The sequence below is a fragment of the Balaenoptera ricei genome, chromosome 10 (genome assembly GCF_028023285.1).
Source record: "Balaenoptera ricei isolate mBalRic1 chromosome 10, mBalRic1.hap2, whole genome shotgun sequence".
Taxonomy (NCBI): Eukaryota; Metazoa; Chordata; class Mammalia; order Artiodactyla; family Balaenopteridae; genus Balaenoptera; species Balaenoptera ricei.
This window is the reverse complement of record NC_082648.1, coordinates 9,669,456-9,680,059: the sequence shown is the minus strand read 5'-3', so window position 1 is coordinate 9,680,059 and position 10,604 is coordinate 9,669,456.

Sequence of the window (10,604 nt, the reverse complement as noted above, 5' to 3'; positions counted from 1 at the left end):
CTGAATTATTTAAAGGACACTTTGTTTCTGAAGCTTATCACAACATTCTGTCTGGATGAAGATCAGATGCCCCATGACCTGCAACAAGGAGATTATAAATACTGAAAAAGGCATCATTTAAAGGACTGTCTCCTAGATAAAAGTACCTGGTACCATTCATTACCAGGTACTCTTAACTAGCTCATGCACAGCAAAACTAAAGAGGATGTCTCTTGAATTCATGTTTTTCCCATTTAAGAAGGGCCTCTGCATTGGACTTGTCTATAGAAAGGACTGCTGACCCCAAAACCCAGACCCACACCAGGATGAGAAGAAGACAATGGCAATGGTAGGCAGCTGACCCAACAATCTGGACCAGGCCTGTGAGACCAATTCCACTAATTTAATTGAACTGTTTACCAGGTGTGTGTCTCTCTATCAACATTGAAAGTTACTGTTTTACTTCTAACCATACTGTTGCTCTCAATGTTTAGAATGGTAAGAAAATTATCTAGTGAAGTTGTCACAGAGTATAACTACTCAAGACTTGTTTCACTGCAAGTCTGCTAAAAGCACATGTACAATGTTTGTGTTATAATTCATTATAATTGAAAAAATATATAGCCTATAAACTGTTTTTCCATGTTTTGCTGTTTCACTATGTGTGATTAATTTTCCCCCAACATGGATAACTAGGCATGTGTGTGTGTGTGTGTATGTATGTATGTATATATATATATATATATTTATAGAGGAGGCCTAGCCCTGAGGGACATTATGAACCCAGGGCAGGCAGCAACCACCCTGGCACTGAGGGACAAATATTTGGATCTATCAAAAGATTTGCAAACAAAAGGGGAAACGATGGAAGAAATCTTCACATATTGAGGTATGGGATAGTCATTCTGGCTTATACATGATTCAGCTTGAACTTTATGCTGACCAGAGTGGCCTGTTTTATGGCCTGTCAAGCATGCATTGTACATCTGCTTTGGCCATCGAGAAGGGGAATTCATTTGAAAGTCAAAATGGTGTGGTTGTGGTTCAGGCATCCAAGGTAGAGCTGGGTGGCCATTTTGGATGTGATTGAAGACAGGTTCCTGTATTGATGAGAACTTGAATTTTCTGAACTGTGTCAGATCTGGGGATGCCACTAACCATTCTCAAAACAGTGTCTGCTGGAAGCTTCCACTTGCAACCTTATGATCTCAAAAGTTCTCTTATAATAAAATTTTTCTTACTTTTGGAATAGTAACAAATGAGACATCTCAAGCCATAGCCTCCCATCAGAAAGCACTAGATTCTTCAGCCAGAATAGTACTGGACAATAAAATTGCTTTAGATTGGATTTTAGCAGAAAAGGGAGATGTATAAATGCCAGTCAGAAGTTAAAACTTACTTAGATAAAACTAGGCAACTGGCTACCTGGCTGTAAGTCTCCCCAGAAGTGCCAGGTCCAGGTTTTTGGAGTTATTCTCCTGAATTCTTCAGGGAATGCAATCTATTTTCCAAGGTTTATTAAAATTTGAATTGTTACTCCTCCTCCTACTTCTAATTGTGTCTGTTGCACCAAAATGGTGGACCAAGGGACTAAGACGTTAATCATGCAAGATTTAAATCCAAAACCTGGGACTTGGGAATATTTCCAATTTGCTGTCCATTCCCCAAATTGAGGCAGGGCCAAACCCTGTTTCATCAGGAAGTAGGCAGAGGAGTCGTCACACCATTCCCTCAAAGCTTTGGGGAAAGTTAGAACAAGAGTGGAGATTAGGGCTTCCCTGGTGGCGCAGTGGTTGAGAATCTGCCTGCTAATGCAGGGGACACGGGTTCGAGCCCTGGTCTGGGAAGATCCCACATGCCGCGGAGCAACTGGGCCCGTGAGCCACAACTACTGAGCCTGCGCGTCTGGAGCCTGTGCCCCGCAACGGGAGGGGCCGCGATAGTGAAAGGCCCGTGCACCGCGATGAAGAGTGGCCCCCACTTGCCGCAACTAGAGAAAGCCCTCACACGAAAACTAAGAGACCCAACACAGTCATAAATAAATAAATAAAATAAATAAAAGTATTAAAAAAAAAAAAAGAGTGGAGATTAAAACCAGGTTCCCCTAAAACCGAGTTCCCCTGCTGAGTTTATGATTAACCTCTCTATCCAAAACTTTATCCCCGTTCTTGTCCTGCCCCTTTTCTCCTCAGGACTAAGGAGTATCAAAGAAAAGGGGGGGTTGAAACCAAGCAGGACCCTGTGGGGCCTTCCCAGGTATTAACAAAAGCCCCTCAGTGTCCCTTGTTTCTTGTTTGTAGAAAAAGGCTGTGGTCACCTAGGGCTTCCCTGAGTTCCAAAGAGCAGACTCAACTAGTAAACTAATTAAGGAAATGAAGGAATGCAGAAACAAAGGAAAAGCAGTCAAACAAGAAAAGTAATGATAGCGTAAACAATAGTTCAGTGATAAAACTATGTCTTTCAAAGGAATTTGTCTTTTTTAATTGTTTTCAATTTATCGGCATAAAGTGCATTCCTTATCCTTTTCATGTCTGTTTTCACTTCTGACATTGATATTTGTATCCTATCTTGGTCAAAGTGAAGATTTCAAAAAATCAGCTCTTGTTCTAATTTATTTTTCTCTATTGTATGTCCATTTTCTATTTTATTGTTTTTTATTCATTATTTCTTTCCTTTTACTTACTTGGGTGAAGCTTGCTAGCTGCTTAAGCTGGAAACCTAAATCACTGATTTTAGACCTTTCTTTTCTGATACAAGTATTGAAAGCTATATATTTCCCTCTAAGCATGCGTTAACTGCACCCCATAAATTTTGATACATTTATTATCATTCATTTCAAAACATTTTACAGTTTTGCTTGTGATTTCTTCTTTGAACCATGGATTACATAAAAGTGTGTTTAATTTATAAATATTTGGGGATTTTCCAGATTTTTTTTTTTAGATTTAATTCCATAGTGGTCATAGATACTCTGTATGATTTTAATCCTTCTAAATTTATTGAGACATAGTCAGTAGGCCAGATTATCTATAATATTGAATGTTTTATGGATGCTTAAGTAGTAGTCTTCAGTTGTTGGATGCAGTTTTCTATAAAGGTCAATTAGGTCAGTTTGGTTTATATTGTTGTTCAAGTCTTTTATGTCTTTACTGATTTTCTATTTCAGTTACCAAGAGAAGAGTGTTGAAATCTACAACTATAATTGTTTTGTCAGTTTTTACTTTATTATGAGTTCTGTATAATTTAGGATTATTATATCTTCTTAATCTTAATAAAAAATTTTTAAATAATTTTATTATTACATAATGTCCCTCTTTGTCCCTATATTCCTTGATCTGAAGTCTACATTGACTGATATTAATATACCCATTCCAGCTTTCGTATTAGTTTTGTATATATTTTTCTGTTCTTTTACTTTTAACTTCTCTTTCATGTTTAGATATAAAACAGTACATTTGGGTCTTCATTTTTATTGATTCTATTTTTGCCTTTGATTTGGAGTGTTTAGCTATTTCCATAAATGTAATCATTGCTGTGATTTGGTTCATCTACCATCTTACTATTTTCTTTTTGTTGCAACTGTTCTTTATTCTCTTCTCTTGAGTATCTTTTAGTATTCCATTTTATTTCCACTATTGACTTGTTAACTTTGCTCATATATGGTCATTGCTGTATGATTTACAGTATGCCTCTTTACCTTGTTAAGTCTAGCTTGAAATTATACACCACTTTGCATGTAAGAACCTTACAACAGTCTATTTCCTTCTCCCCTTCCAGTCCTTTGTGTTTTTATTATCACATATATTGCTTCTGAATGTTATGTCATGATACGCCGAGGTTTTTTTGTCTTGTTTCTTTGCTTGTTTGCTTTAAACAGTTACCTTTTTAAAAAATTTAAAGATGAGAAAAATATTTTAACTTACCCACATATTTATTGTTTTTTGGTGCTCTTTATTCCTTTGTATGTGTCTGAGTTTCTGTTTGGTATAATTTTCCTGCAAGCTGAAGAATTTCTTTTGGTATATCTTATACTGTTTGTCTGCTCATAACAAATCCTACTTTTGATTGAAAATGTTTTCATTTTGCCTTCATTTAAAAAAATTATAACAGCTTTATTGAGGTATAATTGGCATACAATAAACTGCATGTATTTAAAGTATACAGTAACAAGGTAATGAATAGTTCCATCACCCCCAAACACTCACGTCTCTTTGTAATTCCTTTTTTCCATCCCTCCCTGTTTCCAAGCAACCAGTGATCTGCTTTCTGTCACAATAGATTAGTTTGCATTTTGTAGAATTTTTTATGAATAAGCCTATACACTATGTGGTGGGCTCCCCACCCCCCGGCTTTGGTCTGACATCTTTCACTTAGAGATTCATCCATGTTACAGGATATACCAATAGTTCATTATGTTTTTAATTGAATAGTATTCCATTGTATGGATACACCACAATTTGCTTATCCATTTGTTGATGAACATTTGGGTTGTTTTCTCTTTAGAGCTTTCACAAATAGTTACTTCATTTGGTGCAAGTTTTGGACCAAATTCATTTGCTTTGAGTAAATTCCTAAGAGTGAAATGGTTGGGTCATCTCATAGATGTTTGTTTAGCTTTTTAAGAAACTGCCAAAATGTTTTCCATTTTGGAAATGTAAAATTTTACATTCTGTTTTTCTTGAGTGAACTTTGGTAGTTTCTGTCTTTCAAGAAAGTTGTCCATTTCATGTAAGTTGTCAGATTCTTGGCATAAAGTTTTTTATCATATTCTTATTTTCCTTTTAATATCTGTAGAACCTATAATGATGTCACCTCTCTTGTTCCTGATATTGGTAATTTGTGCCTCTTCTCCTGATCAGTCAGATTAGAGGTTTTATTGTACTGCTCAACAAACCACTTTTTGGTTTCATAGATTTTCCACTATTTTTCTGTTTTCTATTTGATTCCCCTCCCCACTTATGCCTACTCTGCATTTGCTTTTTGTAATTTAAGGTACAGGCTGAAGTCATCAGTTAATGACCATTCCTTTGAATATAGGTGTTTAGTGCTATAAATTTCCCCCTAAGTAGTACATTAGTGGCTCTCATAAATTCTGGTATGTTGTGCTTTTATTTTCTTTAAGTTTAGATTTTTTCTTTGACCCAAGGGTGATTTAGACATGGCTTATTTAGTTTCCAAACATTTGAGGGGTTTTCTAGATATCTTTCTGTTACTGATTTATAATTTAATTTCATTGTGATCAGCAAACATATTTTGTATGATCTGAATCCTTTTAAATGTATTAAGATTTGTTTTATGACCCAGAATATAGTTTGACTTTGTAAATGTTCCATGTGCAGCTGAAAAGAATATGCTTTCTACTATTGGTGGGTGTGATGGCTGTGATGTCAGTTAGATTTTATTTATTTATTTTTTAATCTATTTATTTATCTATCTATTTATCTATCTATCTATTTATTTATGGCTGTGTTGGGTCTTCGTTGCTGTGCTCAGGCTTTCTCTAGTTGCAGCTAGCAGGGGCTACTCTTAGTTGTGGTGTGAGGGCTTCTCATTGCGATGGCTCCTTTTGTTGAGGAGCACAGGCTCTAGGCTCATGGGCTTCAGTAGTTGTGGCTCACAGGCTCTAGAGCTCAGGCTCAGTAGTTGTGGCACATGGGCTTAGTTGCTCCGTGGCATGTGGGATCTTCCCAGACCAGGGCTCGAACCTGTGTCCCTTGCATTGGCAGGCGGATTCTTAACCACTGTGCCACCAGGGAAGCCCTGTGATGTCAATTAGATCAAGTGGGTTGGTAGTGTTGAAGTCTACCATATCCTTACTGCTTTTCTGTTTACTTGTTTTATTAACTATTGAGAGAGATTGAAATCCCCAACTATAATTGTGAATTTGTCTATAGCTCCTTGGAATTCTATCAGTTTTTGCTTTGTGTATTTTTAAGTTGTTTAATACTGTGATTTGCTTTGTGTATTTGAAGCTGTGATGCTATGTTTTATAATAATAAATATATATTTGATCTTTGTCCCTGCTCCTGGTACAGAGCTTCTAAAATCTTTGGAATTTTCTTAGTGGTGAGAGCTATAAAGGTATCTTTTTGTTAATATGGTTAATTTTGGAAAGCCCCTAGGTAACCTTGGATGGGGGCTGGCTTTCAGCGGAACCATCTATCTGCTTAGAGGGGTGGGACTGAAAGTTCCAACCCTTGACCTCCAGGAAGAGGAGGGGGGCTGGAGGTTGAATCAGTTGCTAATGACCAGTGATTCAATCAATCGTGACTCTGTAATGAAGCCTCCATAAAAACCCAAAAGGACAGGGTTGAGAGAGCTTCTGGTTGATGAACATATGCAAGTGCTGAGAGAGTGGTGCTCCTGGAGAGGGCATGGAAGCTCTGCAGCCGTACCTAGCCCTATGCATCTTTTCATCTGGCTTATATCCTAAGTTATATCCTTTTATAATACGCTAGTAATCTAGTAAGTAGAATGTTTCTCAGAGCTCTGTGAGCTGTTCTAGCAAGTTAATTGAACCCAAGGAGGGGGTCATAGAAACTTCTGATTATATAGCCTGTTGGTCAGAAGCCCAGGTGACAGTCTGGACTTGCGATTGGCAAGTGTGTGTTGTTGGGGAGCCAGTCTCCTGGAGCTGAGCCCTTAACCTGTGGGATCTGACGCGGGTAGATAGTGTCAGAGTTGAGTTGAATTGTAGGATACCCAGCTGGTGTTGGAGAATTCTTGGTGGTGTGGGGAAAAAACACACACGCTAGAAGATACATAAACATTACAATTGTTAGGTCCTCTTGATGAATTGACCCCTTTATTATTATTAAATTGCATTAATACTAATTAACACTAATATTAACATTCTTTGCTCTGAAATCTACTTTGACTGATATTAATATAGTCATTCCATCTTTTTTTTTTTTTAATTAATTAATTAATTTATTTACTTTTGGCTGTGTTGGGTCTTCGTTTCTGTGCAAGGGCTTTCTCTAGTTGCGGCAAGCGGGGTCCACCCTTCATCGCCGTGCGCGGGCCTCTCACCACCGCGGCCTCCCTTATTGCAGAGCACAGGCTCCAGATGCGCAGGCTCAGTAGTCGTGGCTCACGGGCCTAGTTGCTCTGCGGCATGTGGGACCCTCCCAGGCCAGGGCCCGAACCTGTATCCCCTGCATTGGCAGGCAGAATCCCAACCACTGCACCACCAGGGAAGCCCCCATCTTTCTTTTGATTAGGGTTATCACGGTATTTCTTTTTACCTTCTTTTACTTTTAACATAATCATGTCTTTGTATTTAAAGCTGTTTTATGTAGGCTGCATATAGCTAGGTCTGGATTTTTTTATCTAATCTAGTAATCTCTGCCTTTTAATTGGGATGTTTAGGCCATTTTCATTTATTGTGATTATTGATATGGTTTGGTTTAATATTCCAACACCTGCTGTTTGTTTTCTTTTTGTCTTATTTGTCCTTCGTTCCCTTTTTCCTCGTTCTCTGCTTTATTTTTGGATTATTTTTTATGATTACATATTATCACCTTTGTCAGCTTATTAGCTGTGAGTCTTGTGTAAGTGTATATGTGTGTATATGTTTTAGTGATTCTTTTTTTAGTTGTATAGTATGTATTTTAAAATTACCACAGTCTACTTTCAAGTGAAATTATACACTTCACATATAGTATGGAATCTTACAATTATATTTCCGTCTCTCTCTTCCCAGCCCTGTACTTATTGTCACACATTTTATTCTACATATTATAAACCCTACAATTATTTTTCCTTTAAATGGTCCATTATCTTTTGAAGAGATTCAAATAAGAGTATTTTATTTTATTTATCATTTCCAGTGCTCACTCTTTTCTGTAGATATAGATGTCTATTTGATATAATTTTCCTTCTGCCTAAAGGACTTCCTTTAACAGTTTTTATAGTTCAGTTCTGCTGGTGAGGAATTCTTTTTTTTTGTACTTATCAAAAAATCTTTATTTCACCTTTTTAAAATCATCTTTTTGTTGAGTATAGAATTCTGTGCTGACAGGTTTTCTTTTCTTTTCATACTTTAAAGTTAATACTCTTCTTCTGTCTTGTATTGTTTCCCAAGAAAAGTTTGCTGTCATTTTTATTTTTGTTTCTCTGTATGTAATGTGCCTTTTTCTCTGGCTACTTTTTTTTTTTTTTTTTTAAGGAATTCCTTTATTTTTATTATTTATTTATTTATTTATTTTTAGCTGTGTTGGGTCTTCATTTCTGTGCAAGGGCTTTCTCTAGTTGCGGCAAGCGGGGGCCACTCTTCATCGCAGTGCATGGGCCTCTCACTATCGCGGCCTCTCTTGTTGCAGAGCACAGGCTCCAGACGCGCAGGCTCAGTAGTTGTGGCTCACGGGCCCGGTTGCTCCGCGGCATGTGGGATCTTCCCAGACCAGGTCTCGAACCTGCGTCCCCTGCATTGGCAGGCAGATTCTCAACCACTGCGCCACCAGGGAAGCCCTCTCTGGCTACTTTTAAGATTTTTTTTCATCATCACTGCTTTGGAGCAATTTGTGATGTGCCTTAGTTTTCTACGTGTTTTTGTGTTCGGCATTCATTGAGTTTCTTGGTTCTGTAGATTTATAGTTTTCATCAAATTTGGAAAATTCTCACTCCAATTACACATATATTAGGCTGGTAGAAGTCATTTCCCAAGTCACTGTTGTTCTGTTGTTTTTTCCCCCAGTCTTATTTCTCTGTGTTTTATTTTGAATCTATTGGTATGTCTTCAGGTTTACTTATCTATTCTTCTACAATGTCTAGTCTGCTGTTAATCCGATCCAGTATATTTTTCATCTCAGAGTTATAGATTTCTTCTCTAGGAGTTTGATTTGAGTCATGTTTATAATTTCTATGTGAGGTTCTGTGTACTTCACATGTTCAGTCTTTCCTCTGGCTCATTGAACATATGGAATACAATAAAGATGGTTTCAGTGTCCTTGTAGAATAAGTATATCAGCTGTATCATCTCTGTTTTTGTGTTTATTTTTTAATTTTCTCATTATGGGTCTAATTTTCCTGCTTCTTTACACACCTTGTAATTTTTTTTTATTGGATGCTGACTGTGAATGTTACCTGTTGGGTGTTGGATAGTCTTGTGATCCTTTAAAGATTCTTGAGCTTTGTTCTGGAACACAGCTAAATTACTTGATAACAGCTTAATCCTTTTGGTACTTGCTTTTTGCTTTTGTTGGAGAGAACCAGAAGTATGTTTAGTCTAGGGCTAATTTTTTCCCACTACTGAGGCAAAATTCTTCTGTGTATTCTGCCTATTGCCATGTGGATTTTGAGGTTTTTCCATTCTGGTTAGTGGAAATAGGCACTGCTCCCAGCCCTGTGTGAGCCTGGAAGAGTATGCCACTTAATATTTTCAAGCGTTTCTTTCCCAAGCCTTGGGTAACTTCTTGATACACACACGTTGATGAGTATTCATCTGAAAACTTGAGGGGAACTGTCTGCCGATCTCTGGAGCTTGATGTGCCATTTTCTTCTCTCCACTTGCCCTACAAACTTCAGCTGCCTTGGCCTTCCTGGACTCCCAGGCTGTATCTCCTCTCTTCAGGGAGAGTACTGAGCCCTCTGTGGGCTCCCTTCCTTGCAGCGTGGCCTGGAAACTCTACCTGCAGTAATCTACAGCAATCATTGGGCTCACTTTTTTTCTCAGCTCAGGGACCAGTCCTTCATTACCTGATGCACAATGTGTTGATAACTGGTTTTTTTGTATATATATTTCATCTGTTTTTCAGTTGTTTTTAGCAGGAGATTAAATTCAGTTACTAGTACTTCATCTTGTCTAGAAGCTGCAGATGATATTGGAACACTTGGAGAGCTTGTTAAAACTACACATATCTTGGGCCATGCTCCAGCCTTACTGATTTACAGGTTATAGCAGTGAGCCTAGGGTGTGACTCTGCAAATGTGCACTAAAAATATGCCAGGCATTAGGTATACAAAGTTAAATTAGACAAAATAGTTGTTTACAAAATAATTTATAATCCAGTGCAAAAGACTCATTTTAATGATACAATGTATTAGGTATAATGTCTCTATACAGGGTGATATGGAACATCCTTATGAGGAAAGGCATCCAAATATAGTCTCATGGTGGCCCAGGGAGGGTTAGCAAATGCTTCCTGGAGAAAATGAAGGAATGGATTTGCAAAAATGGGCTAGAATTAGTTGGATTAGGGGAAACGGGGGAAAGAGGACCGACAGATAAGAATAGTCCAAGTGGAGAAAATGTTATGAGGCTCAGAAGTACAAGGTTACATAATACATTTGGGGAACTGCAAATAGTTTGGAATGGAGAGGAGGTGGTCTCTAGTGTCCCCATCTGTAAGAGGAAACTCCTTTAGCCCTAAAATTTGTGAGTTTCAACGTAGGGGGAAGAAGGTAAAAGAGAATAACTCATTTTAATCCAGAGTAGAGTAGTGAAGCATGTGATAATAGATAGCTCCAGTTTTCCCTTGAAGCTGAAAATATGTCTGATAAACTCATTCATTTATTTGTTCATCAAAGGTCTGTTAAACCCCTACTTTACATCAGGCTATGTGCTGGGTGCTCGGGAGCCAGAAATTTGTAAGACTCTAATTTGATAGTATTTTTAAAAATTG